Source organism: Gracilinanus agilis, chromosome 5, assembly GCF_016433145.1.
Source record: "Gracilinanus agilis isolate LMUSP501 chromosome 5, AgileGrace, whole genome shotgun sequence".
Taxonomy (NCBI): domain Eukaryota; kingdom Metazoa; phylum Chordata; class Mammalia; order Didelphimorphia; family Didelphidae; genus Gracilinanus; species Gracilinanus agilis.
Genome location: NC_058134.1, coordinates 145,714,205 through 145,728,943, shown reverse-complemented (window position 1 = coordinate 145,728,943; position 14,739 = coordinate 145,714,205). Strand labels below are relative to the sequence as shown.

Genomic DNA, 14,739 nt, shown 5'->3' with positions numbered 1-14,739 from the left:
TCATTCACAGTTGATCATTGTATTTTATTGCTGTTACTATGTGCAACGTTCTCTTAGTTCTGTTCATTTCACTTTGCATCACTTTCATACAAGTCTTCCCAGGTTTTTTTGTGATCTTCTTTGTCATTTCTTATGGCAATAGTATTACATTATAGTTCTCAGATCATAATTGCTACACAAGCTTTAACATTATCTGAAACATAATATATTCTGTTTCAGACCTTCACCTTTATCCGGTGTACATCTCCATACTTTAAAAGTGTTTCTTGTAGACAGTACATTGTGGGATTCTGGTTTTAATCTACTCAGCTATCTTCTTCCATTTTATTGGTGGTCTTATACCCTTCACAATCACAGATATGATTTCATGAATGCTTTCCCATTTATCTTTCTCTTCTTCTTTTAGTCTTTCTATATTCACAAATAATTTTTTCTGTCTTCTCAAGTTCAATCTCCTTTTTGTCCATCTTCCCCTTTTCTAATTTCCACTTTTCCATTTTACTTCTTCTTAAAGTAAAATTGGTTTCTGCCCCTAACTACCTATAAATGTTAATCTTGCTTTGTGCCAATTTCAATGATAGGTACAGTCATTGCCATCCCACCACCTCAATGTCCCCCTCTACTATATTGATTTTTATATATTTCATTATTGAGATAATTTATCACCAATTTTCTCTCCTTTTATAATTTTCCAGTGTAGTTCTCTTTCTTATCCCTTGATTTTGTTTTGATGTTTGATATTTTGAATATCATTCTGTCATATTCATCTTATTCTATTCTTTCGCTCTATATTCTACTTCTATGTTTCTCTCTATCTTCTATTTCCTGGCCTAAAATTATTATTCATCTCCCATACTTTAAGTATCCCAAGTAATGTAGGTACCATAGATACTTTGAGTATCTAGTAAATATTTAGTAAATTCACATCCTTAGATGAAAACTTAACCTTCAGATGGTGAGAAGTCAATCCCACTGACACTTTCCCCTGGGCAGTGCTAAACAATTTTGAAACTGAGACTGGCCCCTGTGAAGAGGGGCAGGGGCAAGAAGTCACAATAAAAGTAAACCCCAAACTCCCTCGGAACAGTTTGTCCTTAGGAAGATAGCCTGAAAAGATTGTCTTCTGGAGAAAGTCTTAGATAGTCTGTGAGGGAGTTTTACTGGAGACTACAGCTTGGATCGTGGGCTTAAAGTTTGGCTTCTACTTGGACTCTGACTCTTGAATTACTTTTTTGGGTGAGTGAAAGGCTGACTCCTTTCCTAGTTTCTGAAGAGACTAGCTTCCATCTTGGAGGAGGACACATGGTTACTCACTACCAAACTTCCTGGTTGAGAGTTAATCTCTTCCTGAATTAAGCAGACCCAGAGTAAAACATTTAGGTTGATAGGATAACCTCTAACTCCCTCACATTTCTCTTCTTTATTGTTTATTCTCTATTTGTATATATTTGTAAATAAATATCTAGCTCAAGATATAATAAATATTGGTGACCACATAATTTCATATAATCATTGTCCAACCATTAATTTTAACCTCTACACACCTCATATCCCAAAGAGATAGAACCTTCCTGCTGCTCCTCTGCCATTGAAACCTTGCTTTACTCTGTATTTTGTTGGTTCAGTCACTCAAAAATTTGTTTCAGATACATACATACATACATACATATATATATATATTTATTTATCATATATATTTTTTTTCTTTAGTGATTTTTTGGAGGTTGATTTGGTTGAGCTTGGAATATCCTTTACTCTGCCATCTTGAGTATAGGAAGTAAAATTTGTGCATTGTTTCACAACACAGTGAACTGGAAATATGTATTTTATGACAGCATACATATATGACCTATACCATATCACTTGATATCTTAGATAGCAGAATGGAGGAAGGGAGAAAAAGAACATGAATTGCAAAATGACAGAAAATGATGATTAAAAAGTGAATCTACAGGTTATTGGGGGAAAACAAAAATAAAATAGAAAGTCACATCAGAACAAAAGAAGAAGAAAAATGTATTTAATACAAAAATGGGATAAGAAGACATGAAAGGCCACTGTCTATATTAATGAAGTAAGCATCCACACAGATTCAGAAAAGTACCAATACAATCTACATTTTAACACCTTTTATAAAAACTGTGACCTTGTGTGTATATATTTTCTATTATTCTACACTCAGGTCTCATTGTAACATGAGCAGGATTCTGATTTCTCAAAGCTTAGGGGAAGAGAATACAAGCCCTAGGGAGGTCCGAATAAGCAGGAAAGATGTAAGAACAAAGTAATGAATGTGTCACCACAAAAAGAGACCAAGTCTAGCTAAATTGAGAATATCCTGGAATTCCTGGAAGACTGGCTACATAGGAATAAAATTTTTGGTCATAGTAACTCATAAATTGAAGTACAATTCCATAATTAGGGATTTTTGAGTAACTCATAATATTGAATGAGAAAACAAATGTAAGAAAATGTATAAGTCTTAAATACTCCCTACGTCCTATAATTATCATCATTATTATCATCTTCAATATATAGGAAATTACAAATGATTTGCAATATGTTTTCCAAAGGAAAAAAATCAATCCACCAATATCTACTATTAGAGTCAAACACTCTGCTAGGTGCTGGGATTATAAATACAAAGAATTAAAAAATTGCTACACTTAAAAAGCTGAAATTCTATATTCATACTAAAGATAGTATATAACAAAGTGTATGTTTAATATACAAATAATATTAGAGAGAAAAAAACTTTCACAACCTCTTAAGAACAAGTTTTGAAAACAAGTAGAATTGCCAATTGCACATAAAGGTTTTCCCATAATCTATGGTAGCAAGTATGAAATATTCTGTTATACAACTAATACTATCATCTAGTATCAAATCCTGCACAGCAAAGTTAGGATTTGAACATGTCTTTTGACATTAAATTGTAGGAGTCATTCAACTTTTCTTGAGTAGGAGTTACTTACCTTATTTTGTGTCGTGGACCCCTTTGACAATCTGATGAATAATGCTTCTGATTAATTGAGAGAAATAGTGATTATACTCAAACGTTAAATAAAGAAGTTCTCGTAGTCTGAAATATATTCCATTATTTAGAAACTATTAGCCATAAGAAAGACACATTTTAAAAGCAAGATAATATTGTTTTAAAATTGAAAGCTATCATTTAAAAATAATACTATGCAAAGAAAATGTCAGCTATTTCCTTAATTTCTTCTTCAGTTAAAATCATCATAATTGCAATTTTATTCCCTGTGTTTTGTTCTCTATTTGTAATTGTCATTTTGAGACAAAGATAGTATTGACAGATTTCTAATTGTTTCAGTTTTTTTTTTTTATTTTGGGGGGGAGGCCTTTTTTTTTAACAATTCAACAGTAATGGCCTGTACAGCAAATTTTAAGAAAATGTTTTACTTTTAATCTTTTTTTAACTTTTTCTTCCATCTTATAATCAATAATAAGATTCAATTCTAAGGCAGACAAGCAGTAAGGACTAGGTGATTCTGGGATTTACTGAATTGCCCTAAGTCACCCAGCTAGGAGATATCTGAGACTAGATTTGAACCCAGATCTACTGATTACAGGCCTTCGGTTCCACCCTCTAAGCCACCTAGCTTCAGTTGTTTTTAGACTTTCATAACTTTGTTGTTCCATAACTTCCAGTTCCATAATCATCCTCTTAAAACTAAAAATTGAACAGGCTGTGTACATAGATCAATAAGACAATAAGTAATTATTACATGTTCTCTTTTTGGCCAGGGACTGTGTTAAGTATTGGGAATAAAATCAAGGCAAAATGGTCCCTGCTCTTGTGGAACTTACATTCTAATTGTACTGGGAGTATAGCAAGTACATAAATCAGCATACATTAGATACAAATATAATATTTAAAATGTAGTGGGAAGGATTAGCAGCTTTGGGGGTGGAGAATAGGTTAGGGCCTCATTCTAAGCCAATACATATTCATTAGGCAACCATTGTTGGGCATGCACTGTATAAGTTTTGGGAATACATTAAAAGCTAAAATCTCAAAAAAAAAGATTTTGACAAAATATAAAAGCCATTCCTATTAAAAACCCAGGGAAACATTGAAATATATGGAACATTTCTCAAATTGATTAATAGCATCTATCAAAAACCATCAGCAAATAATATATATATACATATAGACACATTTTTTATTTGCTGATGGTTTTTGATAGATGTGTGGTATGTGTATATATATATTATATATATATATACACACACATATATATATATATACACACACACACACACACACACACATACCTCACACAACTACCAAAGTAAAGTCAAAATGTATATATGATTTAGAAAAAAATAAAAAGTTGATAACCTAAACAAATTACAGAAGGACAACATAGTTTACCTGTCAAATCTATGGGTAATGGAAGAATTTAGGTCAAAACAAGACATAGAAAACATTATGAGATATAAAATAGATAAATTTCACTATATTATATTAAAAGTTCCTGCACAAACAAAAATAATGTAATCCAGATTCAAGNTTAGTATATGTTAAGTAATATAATTATTATATAAATATTATACAATAATTTTAGTATAATTAATATTATATAGCACTTCCTATGTGAAAAACATCTTTAAATTATCTCATTTTCTCCTCACAAAAATCCTGAAAGTGAGTGGTATTATCCCCATTTTACAGCTCAAATAACTGAGGGAAATGTTAAATAAGTACCTTTCTAAGGATCACACAGCTCAGAAATGTGTTCACACAGCTAAATCCAGATTTGAACTTGGGTCTTTTTAATCTCATGCTCAGCATTCTATACTCTGCCATCTAGCCTATAGACAAGAAAACTGAGGCCCAAGGTGGTTAAATAATTTGTTAATACAGTGATTCCCAAAGTGGGCACTACCACCCCCTGGTGGGTGCTGCAGCAATCCAGGGAGGCAGTGATGGCCACATTTTTTTTTGTATTACATTCTATTCTGAGTTCATAAAATAGTTTCATAATTTCCAGGGGGCACTAAGTAATATTTTTTTCTGGAAAGGGGGCGGTAGGTAGGGCAAAAAAGTTTGGGAACCACTGGTTTAGTATTACACAAGTTAAATTGTAATTGGAACATTTCCTTCAATCACTGAAAACATTATTTTTGTCAGATTATGAAGTGGTCGGTGAAATTAAGTCAAGAACTCCTGTCCCATAAAAACTGCTTTTAGTAAGCAGCAGACCTGGAATTTTTTCCAGCTGACGTGTTTTTGATACAGATAAATTTTCAGAATGATTTACTGTCTAATTGATTTGGACATTCTATTCATCCTCATAGATCTATGACTGACAGCTTTTCTTCTCCTTTGTAGCCTATACACATTGTCCCAAAGATTCTCTATAGAACATTGGCCCAATGATTCAGAAGTCTTCCTCTAGTAATTTTTTTCTTTTGTTTTGTTTTGCATTCAGAGAAATTTATGGAAAAAGCAGTTTGTTATAGTTCACACTAGACCCGGGATCTGCCAATGTCCGTTTCTAAGAATCCGCATCTTCAATAAGTTTTCCAGTTATTTCTTTAAAGCAGGTCAACACTGAAATAAATTTTAGTTTATTTGTGCTTACATTGAATTCTTCCATTGTTTCATAGATTAGCCACAATTTTAAGTCTTTGGATACTATGATGTTATAAGTTTCATAAGCAAAGGACACTACTGAAAGAACCAGCACTTAGTTGACTAGTACCTTTCATAAAGAAGGAACTCAATAAAACTTATTTGGCAAAAACATACTAGTTTAATCAAACTGATTTTCTTTTGGAGAGGGGAGATGTGTCCTGGAATCAAGGAGCACTTTCAATCATTAAAAGCATTAACATATTTCCCAAGTGAAATCTATCCTAGTCTCCTCCTTTAGGTTGCAACTAATTATCCTTCTTCATTGCTTGATAGTTTCATCTATTTATTTTTTCTCATCTGGATTATTAGGCTTATCCTTTTTTAATAGTATTGGGTCTTATTGAAGAAGACACATCATTTTCTGGGGCTCAATTTAGTCAGGAATTGCTATTGTTGTTGTTCAGTCATTCAGTCATGTCAAACTCTTAGTGACCCCATGGATATGGAGTCTCCTTGGCAAAAATACTGGAGTGGTTTGTCATTCCTTTCACCAATGTGTATCCATTTTACAGATAATAATTGTCTGAGCCACAGTCTGAAGTATCTTATCATCTAAAGAACATTCCTCTTCTGCTGGACATTGTAGAAAGAAAATAACTATTCTTGACAATAACTCACCTATCTTAAACATCCAGTAAGCATACCTGGATAGATACATTTCCCAGACATACGATGGCTTACTTTTCTAGGCACCTCTAAAAATAATGTAACCACTTACAATTAGTTATCTAAAACATATTATAAGCTTTCCTGATTTTTTAGAGTATAATGAGGACAATTTAAGTTTTTCTGAATGATACAGGATCATCATTATGAACAAGAATGATAACTATTGTGCTGTTTAATACAATGATGTCCTTAGGGCTACCAATGTTCTCAGAATATTGATATATTTTTTAAAAAGTTTGCATATTTTATGTCTTTAAATTTATTTCTCCTCATTAGGCTATATTCCCATAAAGTTTACTCATCCATAACCTCTTTCTAATCCTTTCCTCATCTACTATGGAAGTAGGAAGCAGGGCAGAAAGCATGCTACGATTAGAATAAATACAAAAATGAATGCATGGAAATAATTATTAAACATTTACTGTGTATCAACTGCTCTGCTAAGCACCGGAATACAAATAGAAAAGCAAAATAGCTCTTTTCCAGGAGCTCACATTTTAATTAAGACAGACAACATGAATGGGAAAGGACAGGCTTCTAAGGGACTCATCTGTAGTAAAATTAATTGGCAAGGTCCATAGGTCCTTAGTGTGTATTGCTCAATCAAATAGCAATGTATAGTGGTCCGGAGAGTGTCACTGCAAGAGAGAGGATAAAGACTAATGGCCTTTCCTCTTTGCCAGAAGGATTACAGCTGACAGGCATATACCCTGGGAAGGGAAAAAAAAAAAGGTGGGTCATGATGTATCCAACCTACCGTCATTGGGAGGGAGGGAAGGGAAGGCAAGGGAAGGCAAGGGAAAGCCCAAGGAAAAAGCAGAAGGGGTGCTCTGGGTTTCTGTCCACAGGTGTTGGTAACTGAGGATCAGCATCTAGTCAGGAGGAGAATAAAAGGGAAGTGAGATAACAGGAAGATTGACAAATATGGATGGAAAGTTTGATCCTTTTGGACACTCTAGATGAAATCTGGGCAAAACTGTTGGCCTGGTCAGTGAGGGAGAGAGAACTTCACGGGCTCTTATTCCTTCTGGACCCAACCAATCTTTGTTTTGGGGCCTGAGTAAAGGGGTGATCCATAAAGAACAACATGATATTTTGGGGGGTGGGCTTTCTGACATTGGTTTTGTCTATTTTAGGAGTCCAGGTGTATAAGGAGTGGCAATGTCTTTGAAGTCTTTGGTTGCAATCCAGATAGGTAAGAAAGTGATAGGAATGAAAATTGTAAATTGTAAATAGTAACAGGGAATTCTGGGATAAAAAAGCTCCTTCTCCACTAGATAAGGGCAAGTTCTCTAGAACTCAAATTTTAGAGCACTGAGTGACATTAAGTGGTTATATGACTTGCCCATGATTCCCTATCAGTATGTCTCAGAGGTTTGATTTGAATCCAAATCTTCCTGGTTCTGAGATTAGTTCTTTCTCAATTATGGTCCCTGGATAGGTAAAGTTTCAAAGAATAGAGTTGCATAGAGGTCAGAAATGACTCAACAGAGAGCAATATCATGTTGACACCTAAAGAAAATTTCACTTATAAAGACTTTGTTTATGGATTTGACCTGTGAGGGACAAGATAAATTATTTTTGTTATTCCTGAAAAAACACTGGAACTGGAATCAGTAAAAAATTGAGAATAAATCTCACTTTTCATGCTTGATATCTCTTCAACTATGGGTAAAGCAAATAACATCAGTGAGCCTCAGCTTTTTCACCTATAAAAATTAAGTGAGTTAATAGAGAAAAAGGGCTTTTTAAAAACTTAAATCCTACATAATTCAGCTACTATTTTAATTGACATTCAAAAGAAATATTATCGACAGCATTTTGTAAAGTTTAAAATGATATATAAAAGCTAGCTACTGTTATTATTTTCAATAGCATCATATTAATTGTCCTTTAAACTAGTTTTTTAATCAAATAAAGAATACTGTAGTTTATCATAAGGGTGAAAGAAACATGAATACATTAATAAAATATATATCAGCACAAGTAGCATTTATTCATTGTTCCCTGTTTATAGAGCGTTACACTAAGTGATGAAAGAGGAAGAAGTCTAGACTTGGTCATTCCCTCCTAGTTAGAATTCATCACTTAAGGGATTCTTCAAGCTCTCAAATTTTATGATAATCAGAGTTGAATATATTGCCACTGATGTAACTCTAATAAGAATTATTTCATTTTAAAATCTTTGTTCTCTGCTTTCCACCTCTGAGTTGCCATAGACTCTTTATAAAAGCATTGTCTTTATTTGTTTCAACTTGGCTCCTTAGCACTGCTTCCCTTCTCTAAGGGCCCCAGCAAAATTCTACATTTTTCCTGCTCAGGAGATTTTTCCTGGAAACAAATTTGCCAAAACCTCAGTTCAAAATTAAGTGCTTCAGCTTGACTGCCTGAAGGTCACTGAGCACTGTATTTTTCTGTTTGCTGACTCTAACCTGGAAGATCCACTAAAACCTAGTTGTTGATGTCTTTATGACTATTGGATTTTGCCTTTTTTTCTTTGCCTTCTCGATATAGTTAACTAACTACTCTTTATAAATATAATTTTCTCAACTTGTCTTTTCAATTGGCTTATATGAACTTAGAATTGAAAGTAATTTAAGGGTTGGTGGTGAAACTGGATCCCAGATCCTCTTACTCTATAGCTAATATCTTTCCATTGTTTCTTGCAATTGTTCCTGCTTTCAATTCCCTAAGCCAGCCATCCAACTTGTCTCAGTTTTTCTTTAAGACTAACATAGCTTTAGAGACATCTGCGTCTATAAACCTCCACATTTTTTCTCTTTATTCTTTTTTAAAAAGTTATTGCTTTTCCATCTGATCTGTTTAAGAGAGACAAAAATGGGTGTGCTTCAAGCTCTTTAAATTTACTTATTCTAGACATCTCTTTCATCTAAATACTCTCAATATTTTTATATCTGGCTTCTCTTAAACAATATTTTTATTTCTCCAGATTGCATGTCAATACAATTCTTAATAGTAATTTTCTGACATTTTGCCACTCATGTTCTCTCCTTCCATCCCACTCTTCCTCCCTCACAACTCTCCCCCCTCACCAAGAAGATAGGTAATATGATACAGTTTGTATCATGTTGTAAAACAAAACATATATTGCTTAAATTAGAGAAAAATTCATGGAAGAAATAGAGACATGAATAATATGCTTCAATCTGCATTTAGACTACTTCTGTTCCTTTTAAGGTGGTAGATATTCTTTTTTATCATTAATTTCTTGGAGTTGTCTTGCAATCTTGTCTTGGTGTTGATAACAAGTCTTTAAAAGTTAAGTGTAATACACCGTTGTTCTTATTGTGTGCAATATTCTCCTGGTTCTATTCACTTCATTTTGTGCATATCATACATGGCTTTCCAATGTTTTTTTGAGATCTTCTAATTAATCATTTCTTATTGCATGATAATATTTCATAACAATCATACCACAACTTGTTCAGTCATTTCTCAATTAATTGGCATACCTTCAGTTTCCAGTTCTTTGAAAAAAGAGCTGTTAGGTGTATTTTTGAACAAGTACATTCTTTTTCCCATGTTTAATTTGTTTGGGATATAGACTTAGTAATGATATTGCTAGCTCAAAGATTAAGGGCAGTTTGATTACCCTTTGGACATGATTGCAGTTGATTCTCCAGAATTATTGTATCAGTTCATGACTTCCCAAGTAGTATATTAGTGTCCCAATTTTTGACATCTACTCCGTTTGTAATTTTTCTTTTTTTGTCATGTTAGCCAATCTGGTGGGGGCAAGGAGGCATTTTGAAGTTGTTTTATTTTGTATTTTTCTAAATAAAACTGATTTGGAGCATTTTTATGTAATTTAATATGGTTTCAACTTTTTCACCTAAGAATAGTCTATTCATATCCTTTGACCATTTGTCAATTGGAAAAAAATCTCTGAGTTCTTATAAATTTGACTCAATTCTCTATATTTTTGAGAAATAAGGGTTTTAATGAGATAAATATTTAGTATAAAGACTTTTTCTGTTTTTGATTGCCTTTTATTCTTAGTTAAATTAATTTTGTTTTTGAAAACATATTTTCATTTAATATAGCCAATGTTACTTATTTTAATTCTCATGTTCTCTATGTCTTGTTTGGACACAAATTGTTACTGTATCCAGAGGTCTGAGAGGTAAACTGTTATGCTCTCCTATTTTGTTTATGGTATCACCCTTTATTTCTAAATCATATATCCATTTTTACTTTACCTTGGTATATGGCATGAAATATTGGTCTACATTTAAATTCTGCCAAACTGTTTTCCAGCTTTCCTAGCAGATTTTGTTGAATGTGTAAGTTTTTTTTTTTATTTTTGCCAAAGGCTTGAATCTTTGATTTTGTCAAACATTAGTTTGATGGTTGCTGTTTTATAATATAGTTTGAGATTTGGTACATCTTACTTCAGGTTTTTTTTTTAATCTATGCCTTGATATTCTAGGGTTTTTTTCTTTTTTTCCAGGTGAATTTTCTTATTTTTTTAAATCTCTATGAGGTATATTTAGGTAGTTTGATTGCTATGGAATTGAATAAGTAAACTAAGTTAGGTGGAATGTTTAATGTATAAGCTAAGATCAAGCATGAGTAATGTTTTAATTGTTTAGATCTGACTTTAGTCTTGTGGAAAGTATTTTGCAGTTGTGATTATATAATTCCTGGGATTGTCTTGGCAGTTAGACCCCAAAGTGTTTTATATTGTCTACAATTATCCTAAGAGGGATATTTCTTTCTTTCTATTGCAGTTGGCCTTTATTGGTAGTATAGAGAAGTGATCATTTGTGTGGGTTTATTTTATATCCTTGAACTATGCTAAAGTCATTGTTTTGATCCTTTTTTATATCTGACTTGTTAAAAACCTTTCCTTCTGAAAGATTTTTGGAACAATTATAAAAACTAGATATTGATGAAACAGTGAAAACAGCTTCCTTACCTATGGAAATAGTTAGAATGTGATGACCTTTTGGTCACATCATTAATCTCCAAAAGAGCTGACATGGAAGGCCCATCTACTTCCCCAGGTAGATCATTAGTTGTTAAAATACAGAAACTATCTTCTAAGTCTTTCTAGCGCCTGGCCAAAACCTTTGCCGATAGCACTTCATAAACGCTAATTGACATAATAAACTAACCCAATACTTTTTAAAAGACAAAATCAGCTTAAAGGGGGTGAGACTAATGAAAATCAAGAAAAAAATAAATGAAATTACATCATGATTTTATTTTTTAATCTCTCTGCCCTAGAAAGAATTAGAGATCGGGGGAGTGGCAGTTAACAACACTGAGGGACTTAGAATTAAGAAATGGAAGCTTAACATTTTGTTTCAGTTTTTAGTACTCAATTTACCTGGTTTTCTTGTAAAGTACTTCAACCAAATGGTAAATTCTTTATGAATAGATCTCATAAAATTTAAGGGGGAATTCCACATTAAAACAACTCCCAACTGGGATGGTTTATAAAAGCAGAGAAGGGCATTCCTTTCATTTTGATTGGCCTCGGTCTAGATGAAAGCTTTATTCATCTAAGAAAAATACAAGCAGCTGTGAATAATTTAAATCATTAAATGGCATGGATAGATTAATATTTGAATGTTATACTAGCCTTTTATCCAGACATAACTTTGAACATAATAAATTTAGCTTATAGAACTGAAGTCCTTAAAACCCTAAATTTGGTATCCCCTTTTAAGCTGTAAAATTCAATTCATCTTTGAAGGTTCATGAAGACTGAGGAGAGTATTTCTACTAAATTGAGTAGATCTGTGGGAGGTCTTCAGTTTCCAGCATAGAAAGTTACTGGGGGCAGAGAGTAGGTGAAGGGAAGACAGTAAGGTAGGGCAGAAATTTATTGTAACTAAAAGTCAAAATTTAGATTTCCCTATCCTTTGTCCTCTTAGCTATATCTCAGTGGTGAGGGACTCAAGAAAGCACTGATTTCTCATCATTTGAACCCCACATTACAATGTTTTTATATGTAGGAAAAGTGATGTTAAAATTAAAATCTAGATCAGCCTTGAAAAAGCAAGGAAGTATAGGAAGCCTGGGGGAAAGAGAGGGGTTTGAGGAGAAAGAAAACAATTATGCACTTTTGCCTAAATCAGTTTTTCAAATTGGACTGTTGGGAACCTTGAAATACCCCAAGGTTGTTTTGGTTTTGACTTTTATGTTGATTGATAATGGACATTGAAAATAATATTCTCAGAAGATTTTGCTACAAGTATTATGCAAAAGTTTTATTTAAACTGACACTTTCCACTACTATCCCTTGACGTGGATAAGATGATGAGGAAGTTTATGAGGAAATATACATACATGAAGTTCTGGTCCTTTTAATTTTTTTCAGGATGCAGAGAATAAATATTTTATTAACTGATTACAGTTTAAATGACTGATGAGTGAAAACAACATGGTAATATGGAAAACATAAAGTAAGTATTAGGGCTGGGCCATAGGGGAAAAATATGTAGATTGTTTTTCTTTTCATTTTGATAACCTCAGCATTTTTCTTCATTACATATTAGGCAGTAGGCCATCTTCTCCTGTTAGTTAATTAAATCAAACTTGGTCAACATTTCTCTAGGTCACCCATCTACTTGGGAGATGAGACTGCCCCACAACTTTCAATAGAATTTAGTGGTCCAAATGAGGTCCGGGAGCTTTGTGAGCACATTCCACATGTGGCAGTAAACAGAATCTGAATTCATTCATGTTGGTGTACAAAAAAGTGTACAAATGATTATCTGTCTTCCAAACAAACTAACAGGTTAATTCATTTACCATCTTAACCATCTTAAAAACCCTACCTCTAAAACAGGTAGGGATTTCTGAGTCAGTCTGATGCCGGGTTGTATATTGTTTACCACCCATTCTCAAACCCTTCCATTTAAAAAAACAAAGCAAAACAAAAACAAACCCCAAATGGTGGTTAGTATAAGATCAAATGGACAGATTGCAGTTTTTGAAGTTATTTTAAGTTTTACAGAAATGGGCAAGTGTTTTGAGAGAACACATTGATAAGCTCAAAATTCCTCTTGAGGAAATGAAAACAATGGAACAGAAATTGATTAGAGATTTCTAAGAATATGTAAACCCAAGAGAAGATTTCCCAGCATTTCCACAGAAAAGAAGTGCATTATAGGAAGACAAAGATGATAGTGTCATGTTACCTCTGGGTGCAGACACACACACATATAACTTGGGCATCCCAGTGCTCGTAGTTTGCATAAAGTGCAATGCCATCAGTGTATTGGAAAAAGAACATGATTACCAAGATGAACACTTTGACTTTATTCAATCACATATTAGGAAGTTTTGTTTACAATATGGTGCAGCATTTATTTACACTTCAGTAAAGGAAAATAAAAATATAGATTTAGTATATAAGTACGTTGTCCAGAAATTATACAGATTCCCTTTTAAGATTCTTGCTGTTGTTGTGGGAAAAGATACAGTATTTATTCCAGAAGGATGGGATAATGATAAGAAAATATGAATTTTACATGAAAATTTTCAGACGTTAAAATCAGGAGATAGTTTTGAAGATATTATAACCAAACCACTTGTCTGAAAGTTTGTTCATGAGAAGGAGATTGTAGCAGATGACCAAGTGTTTTTTATGAAGCAGCAGTCCCAGTTAGCAAAGCAACCACCAACAGCAGCTGGACAGCCAGTGGATTCCTCTCCATGAGTTCTTGGTGGTTCCCCTCGAACACCTAATAGAGCAATGTCATCCAATGTGGCCACGGTGTCGCCCATCCTTTCTTGATCCAAAAAAATTGATCCAAATATGAAAGCTGGTGCTAGAAGTGAAGGAGTACTTGCTAATTTCTTCAATAGCTTGCTGAGTTAAAAAAACATGCTCCCCTGGGGGCCCTAGCATTGGTGGTAGCAGTTCTGGAGGTGGTGGGGGCAGTGGCAGCAGGGACAGTTTACCATTGTTGGCAAAAGAGTCAGACCAGAAACGTGTCTTGACAGATGTTCAGGTAGAATTGGACAGAATTTCATGAAAACCTGATATGGTTTCCCCAACAACACCAACATCCCCAACAGAAGGGGAAGCATCCTCGTCTAGTCAACGGACTAGTCGAAGGACAAAAATTTGAATCCAGAAGTGAACTAAGAGGTAATAGAATTGACAGCCTTCATTTTAAAGTTGAGGAAATTGAGTCCTCTGAAGGTGAAATGGCTGGTGCAAAAGTCACCCTCATGGTTAGTAAAATAGCCAAGTTCAGATGTAAACTCAGGTCTATGACTTGACTCCAATATCAGCACTCTTTATACACAATTCAGTATTCAAAATCACTAATTTAGAGTATAAAATCTGAACCAGATTTTAAGGAAAATGCTGATAAACTCATTTTGCATTGAAAGCATTCTGATTTCAGTAGTAGTGAGAAAGG

The 14,739-nt window shown here is 33.6% G+C and overlaps 1 pseudogene; it reads left to right on the top strand.

The window, feature by feature from the left end:
- The first annotated feature begins 6,947 nt into the window (after positions 1–6,947).
- Positions 6,948–14,442, top strand: LOC123249972 (annotated as a pseudogene).
- Positions 14,443–14,739: the final 297 nt, after the last annotated feature.